General features: G+C 48.6%; 1 pseudogene; it reads left to right on the forward strand.

Annotated features, from left to right (window-relative positions):
- Window positions 1–17,978, forward strand: part of LOC127635702 (fish-egg lectin-like) — a 43,100-nt pseudogene extending 25,122 nt beyond the window's left edge.
- The last annotated feature ends 233 nt before the right edge of the window (window positions 17,979–18,211 follow it).

Here is an 18,211-nt window from a genome sequence, read left to right on the forward strand (position 1 = left end):
ATCTTGCACAAACTCCCCAAAAAAACTTTTCCTTTTTTCTAGAGCCACGTGCTCTCGGTATGTCTTTCGGGGGACGTCAGGCTACCGCCGTGTGAAATTTGGGGCCCAGAGGAGCTTTCTAGAAAAAGTCCATCTGCCATTAATTTCATTCGTTTTCTACAACAGGTCAATGGATGGGGCATTTTTTAGGCAAATGATGCATGTTTATGAGTTGTAAGTTGCATAAACATGTTGTATTTGTGTATTCTGTACAGAATTTATACCATAGAAAGAGGAGGCTTGGAGATGAACAGAAATACAAGTTTCAGCTTCCCAAGTCTGTCTAGAGCTGAGATATGCACATCCCAAAAATTTAATGTGGGTAGTCCCAATTCCAATCAATTTAATGGGACAAATTGTACATGGGATGTTTTCTACAACGGGTTGGAGTACGGGGCTCAGAAAGGTCCGAACGACTCGAAATCGACGGGGCACCGAAAGGTCCAAACGACTCAAAAACGACATATGCGCATCGTCAGGGTGCCCTTAGACAGCGTGGAGAGTCTCGTGACCTTTTGACCTTATTTTCCATTCATTTGGCCCATTTAGGGACATTGTCCACAAACACGTTGTGAAAAATGCATTGATTGAAAGGGATAGTGGGACGTCTAGAAAAGGGGGTTCCCGAGGTCGCAGGACCTCGAAATTTCAGATATTTGATCGCCAGGGGCCCCCGAGTCAGGTCCTAGAGATTGGAAGCCCTGGGGGATTGCTGAGTATTAAAGGCTCCGATGAACGGACTATCGCACACAGGCCCAAAATGCAGCCTGTCTCATTGATTGAGAGATCTGTTGAAATTGATGAAAAATACTTTTTTGCACCCTAGGCTTTAGTCCTCTTAGTATGTCGATAAGGGGCCCTTGACATGTCACCGTGCAACATCTGGGGTCTTTGGGACATCGGGAAGAGCAATCCCACTTACAATTTGTACCATTCATTTTCACAGCGGGACCGTGGACATGACTTGTAAAGGTCCAAATGGCTCCAAATTGAAATCTGTAGCTTCTCAGGGGCCCCATAGTCACTGTGAGAAGGTTCAAGTCTGAATGACTTTGTTAAGTGCTTCATTGGCTGACTAATGTGTGTAATGTGACAATCATTTTTCAGGAATATTTTTCTTGATTTATTTTAAAGTACTTGCTTAACACCAAGGGACATGAATTCGTTACATGTTGTATCTGAAGGCCCCAGGAAGGAGTACTCGACGGCTGAAGTTGCTGGCATATGATTCAAGGCTTTTTTCACCAAATCATACAGGAAGTGCCCACTTCCAATTTGTTTGAATGGCACCAAATGCATGGCTCGTGGGAATTAATTTTTTATGCTCATTGTGCATGTTTATGAGTTGATAGTTGCATCAGCTTGTTAAATTAGGCTGAGTTGAGTACCATTTCATAAAGGAACATAATAAAGCATACTGTTTCCCCCCACTACAACCTCAATTGCATGTTTTGGCTTGTATTTGGATCCCCTCCCCCCATCTCCACTTTCAAGCCAGTTTCAATGGTTCTCCAACTATAAGACAATTACAATGGTAATGATTAATCATTGACCTTTGAGTCTCACTCTGAAGCTAATTGTGCATGTTTATGAGTTGATAGTTGCATCAACTTGTTGTATTGTGTATTCTGAGTGCTGCCAAAGGGATTTTGTCAATAAAACTGCATGTAAATGTTAAGTGTTTCAAATGAATAGCCCATAAACCTGCTGTTGAGTCTCCATAGGACAAAATGCTTATGGACACTTTCATTTTTTAGGCAAATGATGCATGTTTATGAGTTGTAAGTTGCATAAACATGTTGTATTTGTGTATTCTGTACAGAATTTATACCATAGAAAGAGGAGGCTTGGAGATGAACAGAAATACAAGTTTCAGCTTCCCAAGTCTGTCTAGAGCTGAGATATGCACATCCCAAAAATGTAATGTGGGTAGTCCCAATTCCAATCAATTTAATGGGACAAATTGTACATGGGATGTTTTCTACAATGGGTTGGAGGACGGGGCTCAGAAAGGTCTGAACGACTCGAAATCGACATATGCACATCGTCAGGGTGCCCTTAGACAGCGTGGAGAGTCTCGTGACCTTTTGACCTTATTTTCCATTCATTTGGCCCATTTAGGGACATTGTCCACAAACACGTTGTGAAAAATGCATTGATTGAAAGGGATAGTGGGACGTCTAGAAAAGGGGGTTCCCGAGGTCGCAGGACCTCGAAATTTCAGATATCTGATCGCCAGGGGCCCCCGAGTCAGGTTCTAGAGATTGGAAGCCCTGGGGGATTGCTGAGTATTAAAGGCTCCGATGAACGGACTGTCTCACACAGGCCCAAAATGCAGCCTGTCTCATTGATTGAGAGATCTGTTGAAATTGATGAAAAATACTTTTTTGCACCCTAGGCCTTAGTCCTCTTAGTATGTCGATAAGGGGCCCTTGACGTGTCACCGTGCAAAATCTGGGGTCTTTGGGACATCGGGAAGAGCAATCCCACTTACAATTTGTACCATTCATTTTCACAGCGGGACCGTGGACATGACTTGGAAAGGTCCAAATGGCTCCAAATTGAAATATGTAGCTTCTCAGGGGCCCCATAGTCACTGTGAAAAGGTTCAAGTCTGAATGACTTTGTTAAGTGCTTCATTGGCTGACTAATGTGTGTAATGTGACAATCATTTTTCAGGAATATTTTTCTTGATTTTTACTTGCTTAACACCAAGGGACATGAATTCGTTACATGTTGTATCTGAAGGCCCCAGGAAGGAGTACTCGACGGCTGAAGTTGCTGGCATATGATTCAAGGCTTTTTTCACCGAATCATACAGGAAGTGCCCACTTCCAATTTGTTTGAATGGCACCAAATGCATGGCTCGTGGGAATTAATTTTTTATGCTCATTGTGCATGTTTATGAGTTGATAGTTGCATCAGCTTGTTAAATTAGGGTGAGTTGAGTACTATTTCATAAAGGAACATAATAAAGCATACTGTTCTCTTACGAGAGGTTCTCTCGTATTGCGTAAGCTAGCTTACGCTACGGGAAAGATTCATCTTTTCTGAGATATTGAAGCCAAAAAATTATCCTTAATTTTGTATCATTTGTCAACGCAGTGCAGCAACTGCAGACCTTGAGCGGGCTAGCTAGCGAGCTCATTGGTTGCTCTGCGGCAACTGCTGCAGCCTATAGACGAACTTGCGTGAACTCGCGCCCAATGAGAGGCACCCGCTCGCTCACTGTCCCAAAGCCCGCCAGAATGGGCGTGGCTAGGGTGTATATAAGCGCAGTTCGTAGGCTGGAACCCTGATTTTCATCTCTTCAGCGAAGCTCTTCGCATCTCTGAAACTGCAAGAAGCCACGTCGCCGTTCGGGGGGCATCAAGCAAGCTTGGACAGCGCTCGAAGAAGCCGGCGCCGCCACCTTCAGCCATCCTGTGAGCTACGCCATCCGGCGACGTATCCTTTTTAAAGCAAACTAGTTCCTCAGTGAACTTCACAAAAGAGCACGAGCGTCTTTTTAAAGATGCCTCGCACCTGCGGTTCATGCCGCACCCCTCTCAGCGCCGGAGACCGCAACATCATCTGCGCAGCCGCCGCGCCGCCTGCTGTTTCGCCGCGCCGGAAGAAGCGCCGCTCCCAAAGGCTGCCGGAACCGGATCTTAGAAGCGACTGTCTCGCCGGAGCCTCTCCCTCGAGCAACGCGTTCACCCTCCCCGCCCCCCCGGGACGCGCAGTTGCCGCCGAGCGGCCGCACTGCAGCCACCTCGGAGAGCGAGGCGGAGGACAAGGGCTGCTGTTCCATCATGGCTTCGACAGCGAGGAGTGGTCACAAGCCTCCTCATCGCCCAGGAATCCAGCAGGACCCGCGCCGAGTCGAAGGGAACTGATACGCCTCCTCACACAGGCCGTCGACCGCCTCGGGCTCGAGTGGTCACCGCCCCTGAGCAGGCTCCCAACAGACTCGACGGCTGCTTTCTTCAAAGCCGTCACCGCTGGCGCCAGCGTCCGGCCGCCCCTTCCTGCCGGAACTCCACGCCGAGCTCTCTAAATCGTGGAACGCACCTCTCTCGCCAGGATTCGATCCCACGTCTCCACCTCTCTCGCTTCAGTGGACGGCGCCGCAGAAGGGCTACTCTTCCATCCCCCCGGTCGAGGATTCGGTAGCAGCACACCTTTGCCCGCCCTCCGCGAGATGGCGGTCTAAGCCAGTGCTCCCGTCTAAGGCCTGCAGAACTACTTCCGCCTGTGTTGGCCGCACCTATTCCGCCGTCGGCCAAGCCGCATCTGCTCTGCATTCCACGGCCGTCTTGCAGATCCTCCAAGCGGACCTTCTTCGGGAATGGGATGAGAAAGGCAGGCACCCAGAGGCTGTTACAGATCTAAGGAGCGCGACGGACCTCGCCCTTCGCGCCACCAAAGCTGCAGCTCAAGCCCTAGGGAAGTGCATGGCCTCACTGACTGTAACCGAGAGACACCTGTGGCTAACGCTAGCTGACATGGGAGAAGCTGAGTGCTCCACGTTCCTCAACGCGCCGCTCTCTCCGTCCGGTCTCTTCGGTTCCGCGGTAAGTGGCATTGTTGACCGTTTTTCGGAAGTCCAGAAAGCCACCCAAGCCATGAATCTCTTCCTGCCTCGCCGTGCTAGCTCCTTTGCAGGCCGCCCACGTAACCAGCCTCCTGCACGAGCATCTTCACAGCGCCCAGCTCAACAAAGCCAGACTTCCCAGCGTCGACAGGGCGGCCGCCCCAGATCAGCGCTCAGACAGCCGCCGCAGACCGCCGCCCCGCGGGCCTCGCCTAAGATTGCGCTTGAAACCTGAACAACCGAAGTCCTCCTAGCTTTGTTGAAAAAGCGATGGCTCAGTCCCGCCGCGGCGGACCACCGTCAAAGCTTCAGCCCCTGTCAGTCCCCTTCTCTCAGGCTACTACAGTGGTGAATTCAGCAGCCAACAAGCTGGTGTTACTACCCGCTTGCCTGCACTCAAACGCCGTTTTCACGGCGACACAAAAAGATCTTGTAAAGAGCAAACATGTCTTATGTGTAGAAAATGTGCCCACAATCCAGTGTTCACCCCTACACACAAGCATTACACTTCCCGTGTCCCTATCAGAGAGCAAACATGTCTTATGTGTAGAAAATGTGCCCACAATCCAGTGTTCACACCTACACACAAGCATTACACTTCCCTTGTTCCTATCAGAGCACACTCACATAAAGCGGGCACAGCCCGCTCGAGTGTTAGAGTCAATAAATGCCTCACGAGCCCGCGTGCGCTGCCCCTCTCTGCCCGCTCTGTCACACGGCCAGCAAACACCTCTCTATGTGTAAGTCCCGTGCTCGTGACTATGCTCGCAAGATCACTTAACAGATGTGACTCTTTCCCCATTCATCTCAATCGGAAGTCACTCATAGAACAGCATGTCCCTGCTGTCTGCGAGCAGTCATGCATAAGCACAATAAGCGCCACACATTCTGTTCAGCCCGCTGTGTACGGCAATCAGGGCTGACTCGGCCATTCACCCTCTAGTGTTACGCTTCAAAGCGTGGGAAGCTATCCCAGGGATATGCAAATGGGTGTTAAGCACAATAAAACAGGGCTATTTGCTACAGTTCGATCGCCGCCTCCCCGCTTCAGGGCGCGCTCGAACTACTATGAACACGGAAGCAGCCTGCATGCTTCGCTCAGAAATAGCAAACCTTCTGTGCAAAAGGGCCATAGAGAGAGTGCCGCCTTCACTGAGCTGAGTCTGGGTTTTACAGCCATTATTTTCTTGTCCCCAAGAAAGACGGAGGCCTCAGACCAATATTAGATCTCAGGGTTTTGAACAAGGTGCTTGCAAAAAGACCGCTCAAAATGCTTACAATCAGGAAACTCCTCAGCGATGTGCCTAGGGAGACTGGTTTATTTCTCTCGATCTGAAAGATGCCTATTTTCAGATTCAGATAAATCCCCGTCACAGGCCATTCTTGAGATTCGCCTCGACGGTCAGGTTTATCAATACACCGTCCTTCCGCTCGGCCTGTCCTTAGCACCCCATACTTTCACGAAGTGCATGGATGCGGCGCTCGCACCCCTGCGGAGTCAGGGCTTGCGAATTCTGAACTATTTGGACGATTGGCTGATTTTGGCACAGTCACATACGGAGCTTCTGTCTCACAGGACAGTTCTCCTCAGTCATCTGAACAGTCTGGGTCTTGCAGTCAATTGGACCAAGAGCTCACTACAGCCCAGTCAGGCAATTTCCTTCCTTGGAATAGAACTAGACTCTGTGGCAATGACGGCTCGCTTATCTACATGGCACGCGCGTCAGATAAACAGCCTCACGCCTCTGTTAGGTTACATGGCCTCAGCCGCAGCAGTACTTCAGCTGGGTTTACTGTGCATGCGCCCGCTTCAGCATTGGCTAAACACCCGCGCGTATCGCCGGGCGTGGGCCACAGGCCGCCAGCCGATCAGAGTGACTCAGACCTGTATATCAGCTCTGCAGCCTTGGACGGTGGCCGAATGGTATCAGCGGGGAGTGACGATGGGAGCTGTATCTCGCCGAAAAGTCATCTCGACAGACGCGCCCAACACGGGTTGGAGCGCGGTCTCGCGAGGGCTCGCCGGTTTTCGCCTATGGTCAGTTCAGGAAAAGCTCCTTCACATAAATTGTCTGGAAATGATAGCAGTCGAGCACGCCGCGGCGCTTCCTCCCGGTCATTCAGGGTCACCACATCCTGGTCCGCTCGGACAACAGATCTGTGGTATCCTATCTAAACCGTCAGGGCGGTGTCAGATCCAGGAACCTCTTCCATCTGACAAAACGCATACTAAGTTGGTCCCAGGGCCACCTGCGCCGCTGAGGGCGACGCGACGTGCCAGGCCACCTGAACGACGGCCCAGACAGACTGTCCAGAGACAATGTTCCCCAGGGAATGGTCCCTGCACGCTCAAACAGTCCAGAAATTATGGCAAATATTCGGCAGAGCAGAGATAGACCTCTTCGCGTCAGAAGAGAACTCTCACTGCCCAGAATTTTTCTCGAAGCGAGGACGCAGCTGGCCCAGGACTGGCCCAACGTCCGCTTTACGCCTTCCCTCCCGCCTCGCTATTGCCACAGGTAATGCAGAGGATCAGGGAAACGCGCCACTCGGTGCTCCTCATAGCCCCGGCTGGGAGAATCAGACATGGTTCCCGGAGCTTACGCAGCTGTCACTGACAGCCCCGTGGCCCATCCCAGTGAGAGCAGATCTCCTCTCTCAAGCTCATGGCACGATCTGGCATCCCCACCCAGAGCGTTGGCGCTGCACGTGCAGTGATCAACGACTACCCGTCGCTTTGCCAGAAGGAGTAATGAACACTATCATACACGCTAGAGCCCCTTCCACGAGAAGACTCTATGCGTCCAAATGGTCGGTGTTTTCAAAATGGTGCACCGACAGAGACCTGGGCCCACGGACATGTGGGGTGTCGTCACTGCTCGTGTTTTTACAAGAGCTGTTGGATAAGGGCAGATCCCCATCCATGCTCAAAGTGTATGCGTGGCGGCCGTCGCGGCGTTCGCCGAACCCTGCACGGCCAGTCACGGGAAAAACGAGCTGGTCATCCGCTTCCTCGGGGAGCTAGAAGGATGAACCCCCCGCGCCCCCCATCGGTTCCTATCTGGGATCTTTCTGTAGTTCTCGAAGCTATGAAAGCCCCCCCTTTCGAACCGCTTGAATCCGTGGATTTGAAATACCTTTCACTCAAAACTGTTTTTCTGACTGCCCTGTCATCAGTTAAACATGTGGGAGACCTTCACGCGCGTGTCAGGGCTGCGTGTATGGAGTTTGGACCAAGTGACTCCAAGGTCATTTTAAAGCCTAGACACGGCTATGTCCCCAAGGTGATCGGTACTCCTTTCAGAGCACAGATTATTTCCCTATCGGCTCTGCCAGCATCCGATAGCGAACGCGACACAAATCTCCTTTGCCCAGTCAGAGCACTGAGATTGTATACTGCGCGCTCCGCCTCTTTCAGACGCGCTGAGCAGCTTTTCATTTCGTTCGGAGGGCGCACCAAGGGTCTCGCCACCTCGAAACAGACACTGTCTAGATGGATAGTGGACGCTATTGCTGCCGCGTACGCGTCGAAAGACCTGCCATACCAGAGGCATGGCCTCCTTGTGGGCATGGTCCAGCGGGATTTCCATTCAGGACATATGTGTGGCAGCGGGCTGGGCTTCCCCCTCCACCTTTGTCAGATTTTACAATCTGGAAGTGCCCGCTCTGCAGGCAAAACTACTAGCGGTTTAATACGCTACAGCTCCCCTGGTGAGCTGCACTAATGGGACACATTCCACACAGACCGGCACCGCCGCTCTGTTTTTCCCTTCCCACTATGTGCTTATGTATCACACACACACTGACCACGACTCTTGCCGGCCAAATATTATTTCCCCACTCACAAGGGCTCCCCCGGGTCCCCCCACCCCCCTGGGGCTCATGCAGTGGATGCTTGGCACGCACGGCATTGACAATGGGTTCCCGTAGCGTAAGCTAGCTTATGCAATACGAGAGAACCTCTCGTAAGAGAACGTCTCGGTTACCTACGTAACCTCAGTTCTCTCTAGATGAGGGAACAAGTATATCGTAGCTGGCCGTGCTCGCGCCACGAGCGATTTTCGCTTCATTCATTAAAAACCAGGGTTCCAGCCTACGAACTGCGCTTATATGCACCCTAGCCACGGCCATTCTGGCGGGCTTTGGGACAGTGAGCTCGCGGGCGCCTCTCATTGGGCGCGAGTTCACGCAAGTTCGTCTATAGGCTGCAGCAGTTGCCGCAGAGCAACCAATGAGCTCGCTAGCTAGCCCGCTCAAGGTCTGCAGTTGCTGCACTGCGTTGACAAATGATACAAAATTAAGGATAATTTTTTGGCTTCAATATCTCAGAAAAGATTAATCTTTCCCGTAGCGTAAGCTAGCTTACACAATACTCGTTCCCTCATCTAGAGAGAACCGAGGTTACGTAGGTAACCGAGACGTTTCCTCCCACTACAACCTCAATTGCATGTTTTGGCTTGTATTTGGATCCCCTCCCCCCATCTCCACTTTCAAGCCAGTTTCAATGGTTCTCCAACTATAAGACAATTACAATGGTAATGATTAATCATTGACCTTTGAGTCTCACTCTGAAGCTAATTGTGCATGTTTATGAGTTGATAGTTGCATCAACTTGTTGTATTGTGTATTCTGAGTGCTGCCAAAGGGATTTTGTCAATAAAACTGCATGTAAATGTTAAGTGTTTCAAATGAATAGCCCATAAACCTGCTGTTGAGTCTCCATAGGACAAAATGCTTATGGACACTTTCATTTTTTAGGCAAATGATGCATTTTTATGAGTTGTAAGTTGCATAAACATGTTGTATTTGTGTATTCTGTACAGAATACACAAATTCGAAGGGCTTATGTGTTTCAGGGGGCTTCACAGAGTCACCTAAATGTGATTTTAAGTCAAAAATGTGATCCTGGAGTTATAAAAATGAAGTCCACCAAGTGATGATTGTTGACCCATTCAATTGATTGGAAGTGGGTGTACCCACTTGCCATTTATTTGCTTTGGCTGAAATCATCACTTTTTGGACATGTTTTAACTCCTGGATCAAATTTATGACTTAAAATCACATTTAGGTGACTCAGTGAAGCCCACTGATCAACCTGAGCCCTTCAAAACAAAAAACTGTCATTGACCACAAAACCTTTATTTCTCCGAATGGGACTAATTGTACGTGGGATGTCCAGATCTCAGCTCTGGACAGACCTTTTGTGCTCAAACCTCTGTTTCTGTGCTTCTCCAAGCCTCCTTTTTCTGTCTTGTGAGTTTCAAGAAAATCTGAGGAAGTCGACATTTGCGCGCACAAACCCTTAAGGTACGCACGAAATGTTCGACATCCTCCGATCTTAATGAAATTTATACCATAGAAAGAGCAGGCTTGGAGATGAACAGAAATACAAGTTTCAGCTTCCGAAGTCTGTCTAGAGCTGAGATATGCACATCCCAAAAATTGAATGTGGGTAGTCCCAATTCCAATCAATTTAATGGGACAAATTGTACATGGGATGTCCAGATCTCAGCTCTCGGGCTACGACCTCGGGACTGACCTCGATCGAAAGGGCTGCCTGAGACCTTTACAACGAGCCCAGCTTCCTCTCACTATCCCACCAGGAACATAAAAAGGGCCCATGGTGCTGCCTGAGAGGGAGATAGCCTCTAAGTGGTGCTGAAAGGAAAGCATCATTTGCCAGTGCATATAAATTGCATGTGGGCAGTCCCAGTTCCAATCGATTTAATGGGACAAATTGTATTACTTTGATTGGAAGTGGGTCTACCCAATTGCAATTTAATTGCATTGGCTGAAATCATCACTTGGTGGACGGCATTTTAATAACTCCAGGATCCATTTTATGACATTTAATCACATTTAGGTGACTGTAGGACTCCCCCTGAACATAGTGCACCCTTCAAAACACAAAAGTTCAACTGTCCACGAAACCTTCATTTCTCCGAATGGGACTAATTGTACGTGGGTGTTATGTTTACCTTGTCTTGTTTCACTGTTGCCCTTTTTGTTTACCATTTTTGTCACTTTTGCACTCCATAGGTTCACTTTTGTCCCTTGTTTAGCTCCACTGTCTCACTAGTCTGTTGTTAAAAGAACTACACTTCCCAGTATCCACCTGTCATCATCACTGCCATTTTGTTCATTGTTCTCACCTGTGTCCCATTTAGTCATCACTCCCTGTGTATTTAAGCCCTGCTTCTTGTTCTCTCCTTGTCTGTCGTTGAGTGTTGTTAGCCTGGTGTGTTTTCCCTGCCCGAGTTCTCTGTATTTTAGTTTCCTGTTTCCCCATTGTGGGTTTTTCTTTTGTGTTTAGCTCGTGAAGAGCTCCGCCTTCCGAGCTTCCTAGTACTCTGCCTTCCGAGCTTTCCAGAGCTCCGCCTTCCGAGCTTTCCAGAGCTCCGCCTCCCGAGCTTCCTAGAGCTCTGTCCTCCGAGCTTCCCGAGTTTTCCAGAGCTCCGCCCCCGAGCCTCCCAGGGCTCCGTCTCTCAAGTCTCTCGAGCCTCTCGAGCCTTCCAGGTCTCTGCCTCTCAAGTCTCTCGAGCCTTCCAGGGCTCTGCCTCTCAAACCTCTCGAGCCTTCCAGGGCTCCTCCTCCCGAGCCTCCTAGGGCTCCGCCTCTCAAGTCTCTCGAGTCTTCCAGGGCTCCTCCTCCCGAGCCTCCCAGGGCTCCGCCTCTCAAGCCTCTCGAGCATTCCAGGGCTCCGCCTCTCAAACCTCTCGAGCCTTCCAGGGCTCCTCCTCCCGAGCCTCCTAGGGCTCCGCCTCTCAAGTCTCTCGAGTCTTCCAGGGCTCCTCCTCCTGAGCCTCCCAGGGCTCCGCCTCTCAAGCCTCTCGAGCATTCCAGGGCTCCGCCTCTCAAACCTCTCGAGCCTTCCAGGGCTCCTCCTCCCGAGCCTTCCAGGGCTCCGCCTCTCAAGCCTCTCGAGCCTTCCAGGGCTCCGCCTCTCAAGCCTCTCAGGCCTTCCAGGGCTCCGCCTCCCAAGTCTCTCGAGTCTTCTAGGGCTCCGCCCCTCAAGCTTCTCGAGCCTACCAGGGCTCTGCCCCTCAAGCCTCTCGAGCCTTCTAGGGCTCCGCCTCCTATGGCCCAGCCTCCTGCGGCTCCGCCTCCCGAGCCTCCTACGGCTCCGCCTCCCGAGCCTCCTACGGCTCCGCCACCCGAGCCTCCTACGGCTCCGCCTCTCACGGCTCTGCCTCTCGAGCCACCTACGGCTCAACCTTCCTCGGCTCCACCTCCGAAGCCTTCCAGCTCACCACCTGAAGAACCTCCTACGGCGCCACCTCCCTCAGCCCCGCCGCAAGAGCCACCCTCGGCTCAGCCTCCGGAGCCTCCCTCAGCCTCGCCTCCGACGCCTCCTAGTTCCTTCCCGGCTCCGCATCCTGGGCCTCCCTCGGCTCCGCCTCCTAAGCCCCCCACGGTCCTGCCTACGCCTCCTTCGGCGCCGCCTCCCAAGTCTTCTACGGCTCCGCCTCCGAAGTCCTCCTTGGCTCCGCCTCACGCGGCTCTGCCGGTCCCTATCCGGCGGCCACCACCCAGGTCCCCCAAGCCTACCCACATCCCGTGGTCAACCCCCAGGCCTCCTGAACCTATCCTTGCCCTGTGGCCAGCTCCCAGACCTCCTGAACCGGTCCTTGCCCCATGGCCATCTCCTAGGCCACCAAAACCAGTCTCTGTCCTGTGGCCTCCTCCTAGGCCCCCTGAGCCGGCCCTTGCCTTATGGCCAGCCCCCGGGCCATCTAAACCTGTCCCTGCCCGGTCGATACCTCCCTGGCCCTCTCAACCTGTCCCTTTGTGCCCCCAGAGACTGCCTAATTGGCCCCGTGGACTGTCTCATTTCCCTTTGGGCCCTCGTGGACCGTCTCATTGCCCCTCGTTGCCCCCTTGGACTGCCTGTCTACCCCTCGTTGCCCCCTTGGACTTCCTGCCTGCCCTCTGTGCCCCTTGGACTGCCTTCTTGTTCTTGTACCCCCGGTCTGCCCCTTGTGCCCTCATTTTGTTTTTTGTGGGTTTTCTGTCCTTGGTTTTTTGTTCTTTAGGATCGTCTGGAATCCGATCCTTTGAGGGGGCTCTGTTATGTTTACCTTGTCTTGTTTCACTGTTGCCCTTTTTGTTTACCATTTTTGTCACTTTTGCACTCCATAGGTTCACTTTTGTCCCTTGTTTAGCTCCACTGTCTCACTAGTCTGTTGTTAAAAGAACTACACTTCCCAGTATCCACCTGTCATCATCACTGCCATTTTGTTCATTGTTCTCACCTGTGTCCCATTTAGTCATCACTCCCTGTGTATTTAAGCCCTGCTTCTTGTTCTCTCCTTGTCTGTCGTTGAGTGTTGTTAGCCTGGTGTGTTTTCCCTGCCCGAGTTCTCTGTATTTTAGTTTCCTGTTTCCCCATTGTGGGTTTTTATTTTGTGTTTATTTGTTTATTTGATCTTTCAAAGCGTTTGAATCCGCACCTCCTCGTCTGCCTCGCTGCTCATTCATAACAGTGGGATGTCCAGATCTCAGCTCTGGATTGACTTAGGAAGCTGAAAATTGTGTTTCTGTCATAATCTCAGCCTCCTCTATCTATGTTGTGAGTTTCAAGAAGATCAGAGGAAGTCGATAATTTCGCGCAAAAAAACTCAAAGGGGTTTGAGTTTTTTTGCGCAAAATTATCTACTTCCTCCGATCTTCTTGAAATTTATACCAAAGAAAGAGGAGGCTTGGAGAGGAACATAAACAGAGAATTCAGCTTCCTAAATCTGTCTAGAGCTGAGATCTGGACATCCCACGTACAATTTCTCCCATTCGCAGGAGAGGCTATATTCGGGGGTCTTCCTTTAAACGCCCGTGGCAGGGGGTCCTCTGCGCCCGAGGCGGTGTTCCGCGTCACAGACCTTCCCCGTCGGACCCCCTGAAGGAACGGGCGCCCGCCCCGGGGCCCTGAAAAATGTTCTGAGGCTGGCGCGCAGGGTACAGGGACCCTCGGACACGTTCCCATATCCTAATGGGCTATTGACCGCGTATTTGACAAGGTTTTAGGTGTTTTGACTTGGTTTGACTTGACTTCCCTTATGTAGGTAAGAGTGGCATGGATGGACAAACCAGAGGTCGCCGAGCAGGGTGTGGTTATTATACTCGCCCTGGCCCCCCTCCTCCTGGGTGAGAGTTGGCTTTTCCCGACAACTCAGGACATGCAAGGCGAAAATGGCCCGACTTGCCACATTAGAGACAGCACCTGTTCATCATCCGTCGGTTGCGTTCCGCTTGGGAAATTCTGGGTCTACCCAGCTGCATGGGTTCCTCGGGGTTGATAGGGGACAAAGGCAGTATGATTGGGTTGGCAGACTCCCGCAATCTGACCTCCTGCTGTCGCTCCTGTTGGCGTTCTCTAAGGCGATGGTCTACCCGGATGGCTACGTCAATGAGGGACTCGAGATCAGGTGCGGGGTCCCAGAATGCCAACTCGTCCTTGAGCTCAGGAGACAAGGTGTGGTGAAAGGTGGCTCTAAAGTCTTGTTGATTCCATCCACTCTCCGTGGCAAGGGTGCGAAACTCGATGGCAAACTCTGCTGCACTCCGGGTACCTTGGGAGAGATGGAGCAAGGGATGATCCACATCTCCCCCACTAGCTGGATGCAGGAATACTCTCTTCATCTCAGAAATGAAAGCTTGACTGTTGGTTATGAGTGGGGATTTCTGATCCCATAAGGCTGAGGCCCAGTCCAAAGCCTTGCCTGTGAGAAGGGTAATGATGTAGGCCACTTTACTACTTTCAGCGGGAAAGCTGCTGGGCTGGAGCTGGAAGGCCAGGGTACACTGGGTAATGAAGCCTCTACATATGTCAGGGCTGCCATCAAATCGTTCAGGGGCTGGTAGTCTGGGCTGTGACAGCAAAGAAAGTATAGGACCTGATGAAAGATCAGGTGGTGGGTCTCGGGATGAGGCGGCTTGAGACTGATGACTCTGAAGGTGAAGGTTCTCTGACATAGCCTGGTCATGCCTCTGAATGGTTGCGGATTGATCAGAGAGGGCTGACAGAATCCGTTCTACGTTTGATGAAGACCCTTCTGCTGGGCTCGCTTCCATGGTTAAATAAATGTAAGATTTTGCCAAACAAACAGAATTAAGATTCTGATGAAATTGATCATGCTTTCACAGAGTTTATTCTAATTTATTCTCACCCATTAGTCAATTTGGCATTTGTACTTGCTCTCCACAAAAAAATAAAAAAAATAAATGCTGTTCTGAAACATTATCTTTTGGCAGGTTCATGAGTAGTTATAAGCATATGCCAATGTCATGCACATAACCTTTGAAAACCCAGGTTGATATGCATGGTTAGTGGACATGCTACCACTAGACACACTGAACCCATGAAAAGAGATTAAACATTTTATCAAGGTATTATTTTTCATAAATATATAAATGTAATTTAAGTGTACAGGCCAATTAGTTGATTAATTAATTAGTTGCCTCTGTGTCTGGGACCATCAATCCATGCATGTTATCATGTGGCTTGTTGAAAGCATTACCACAGAGACATGGTGCATTTGGAGGGATAATGGCATCCACCGCAGCATTCACGCACAACACACCATGTGCCCTAAAGAGAGTATACCACACTATAGGAGGTTACCCCATGTGACTCTACCCTCCCTAGCAACCGGGACAATTTGGTTGCTTAGGAGACCTGGCTGGAGTCACTCAGCATGCCCTGGATTTGAACTCATAATTTCTCAGCGTTTTTACTCCTTGAGCTACCCAGGCACCCCATTTTACACATTTGTGACTTCTTGTCTTGTGAATTCGAAACACAAGCTTTCACATCGGTGCTGTTAGTGTATGTTTCAACTTACGAGTACAAATATTTATTTATTTTTACAAATATGCAAGCTCTCGAGTTTTGCAACTGATTTATATCCATACAAATCTGTGTAGGATAGTTATTTTTGACTGTAGAGAAATTGTCTGGCAAATGATCAGTGAAATTCAGTAATCACTCAAATAGGTGTCAATGTGGTGCCATCAACCCATTTCCACACTCCCTCATTTCTCAGTTCATCCTCATTCCAAAAATACTTATTAGCAACAACAGCATTCCACAAAAAATCCTGTTAAGATGGAACAGAGATATGTTCACTTCATAGACAGTTTGACATTTTAACAAACTTCCTCCTCTTGACCAATTCACACACACTCCCTCTCTCTCTGTCTCTCTCTCTCACACACACACAATCACACACACTTGTTCCTCTGATGAAATGGAACCAAATGAGAATGTTCCTAGAACGTTAGGAATTGGTTCCAAGGATAAATAAATAAACAAATAAATGGGAACAACACGCTTAGTGGATTAAAACGTTTGTTTGTATTACAAGGTTTTGCATTTGTTGTAATACTTTTACTAAAAGTTTGTTGTTAGTATTTAATGTTTTAACTAATTTGATATAATAAAGAATAGAATACATTTGTAAGTGGAAAACAATATAGGAATCATTCGCTCCTGCAAATGTAACCAAAAACAAGGAAGCTCCATGCCACAACTCTGAATGTATCTATTAATTAAACACACCTGAAACAACTAATGAGAGTGTTTTGGTTTAATACAAACATTGCAGGCAGGTGTGTTTTGACATTTGTATTGTGAAGCATGTGATATGTTCCTCTGTTGCAATATGGAAGTTAATCTTGTGCATGCTATTTGTTGATAATAAAGTATGAAAAAAAAAAAAAAAAGGTTTGTTTTGTCATGGCTGTATATAAAACTCTGCAGGAAGGTCTGGAAGGTAATTCCGGGGTATACAGCAGATGTGACAGTTGTCTAACCAGGTAATTCATTACAGGTAATGCAGAGTTATGGTTTGGAAATCAAGAGAAACACATGTACGGTTTTTATAATTTTTTGATATCTGCTAAAAAGGAAAAACATGCTTGTTCTTGAGTTCACCGATTAAAATGCATTCTGTTTATGAACAGGTTCAAGCAAACAATTTTCATCGTGGAACAATGTGGGCTTATCAGTGCATCCTACTACTCTTCAGCTGCCAGTTCCTTTACACTTTGGGTAGGCTTGGGTGTTTTTATTTTTTTATTTATTTTATTCCCATTCTTTCATAAAATTGGAATATTGAATATGCATATTTGTTTTATTTCTAGCTCTGAATTGTGAGGTGATGAGTGGAACACTGAAGCAGATAGATGCTGGTTCGGGCTCAGTGGTTGGAGTGAACAATCAGAATGAAGTCTTTGTCTTGTTTGATAACATCTTTACAAAGATAAATGTACCTCTCAAACACTTCAGTATTGGTCCTGCTGGTCAGCTGGGGGTGAATGTGACAAATAACATCTTCAAGTTTCAGAGTGGCCGTTTTGTGCAGTTTCCAGGTAAAGTGTGTTATCCCATTTACATAGTTTATAGTTCTTATTAGTATGCAGTATAGTCAGATTAATTATGTTTTCATAGGCCTTCTAAAACAGGTGGATGCTGGAGGTGATCAGTTCATTGTGGTGTAAATATGAATGATGACATATACTGCTTAAATATGGATGCTAACAACAATGGCCCATCCAGCACAATTCCTTGGGTGCAACTTACTGGAAAGCTGAAGTATTACAGCTGTGGCCCGTACAGCTGTTGGGGAGTGAACAGCAATGACAACATCTACATCATGAAGGTAATGTTTCAATTTGAAATTAAACTACTTGACTAAAGAATTGGTAGGTCGATATTAGATGGGGCTGGTAAATTTACACCAGGTTGTAACTTTACACTAGTAAAGTAGGCTTCATGCATCTATGCTGCAAGTACTATATTGGCAAAGTTGCAACAAATTTGCTTTTGCTATGAGTGACTGCATCTTTTTGTCTTCGTACATAGGGTGTGTCTAGTAATAACTGCGGAGGCTCTGGCTCCTTTGAGAATGTTTCTGGACTTCTGACTATGATTGAAGTAGCAACTGATGGCAGTGTCTATGGTGTCAACTATCAAGGGGTCTTGTACCAAAGGTGAGCTGGATAGTCCAATAGCATGTTTTTAGAATTCATCTCGTACTCTCTACAAGAAATCACAATCATTCTTTTCTACTGCAGAGTTGGCGTCTCTCGATCCAATCCCACTGGCTCTGGCTGGACCTCGTATGCTGTCTGTCCCAATAGCCACAAGCATGTGTCCTTTGACCTGGGAGTGCTTTGGGTCATTTGTGGCGACGGCTCCATCCGAAGATGTACTTAGTCCTGTTCATTATTGCATCAAAGAGGAACTTAATAACAGAGAACTGTAATGAAGTTTTATTTATCTGGTTTTATTCCTCCCTTTTGCAGTGAATTGAATAAAGGTTTGATTGACTTCACATTCGTTTCTCTTTTGTGCAGTAGTTAAGTCAAGTGTTACAGGTTTTCCCTTAATTACAAGATATGTCACCATTTCTGGAAGATGTAATGCACTGCTTTCAACCACTTTGCAATCTGAATAAACTTGGAGGTGTATTTATGGTGCATGTTGAATATCAAACCATTTGGACCTTTTCAGATGCTTGAAAATTACAAATGTGTGGTCTCTATCAAAGTTGCAATAAACTTAGCTGAATAGTTATATAACTTGAAAAAACATTAACTACA

The sequence above is a fragment of the Xyrauchen texanus genome, chromosome 43 (genome assembly GCF_025860055.1).
Source record: "Xyrauchen texanus isolate HMW12.3.18 chromosome 43, RBS_HiC_50CHRs, whole genome shotgun sequence".
Lineage (NCBI taxonomy): Eukaryota > Metazoa > Chordata > Actinopteri > Cypriniformes > Catostomidae > Xyrauchen > Xyrauchen texanus.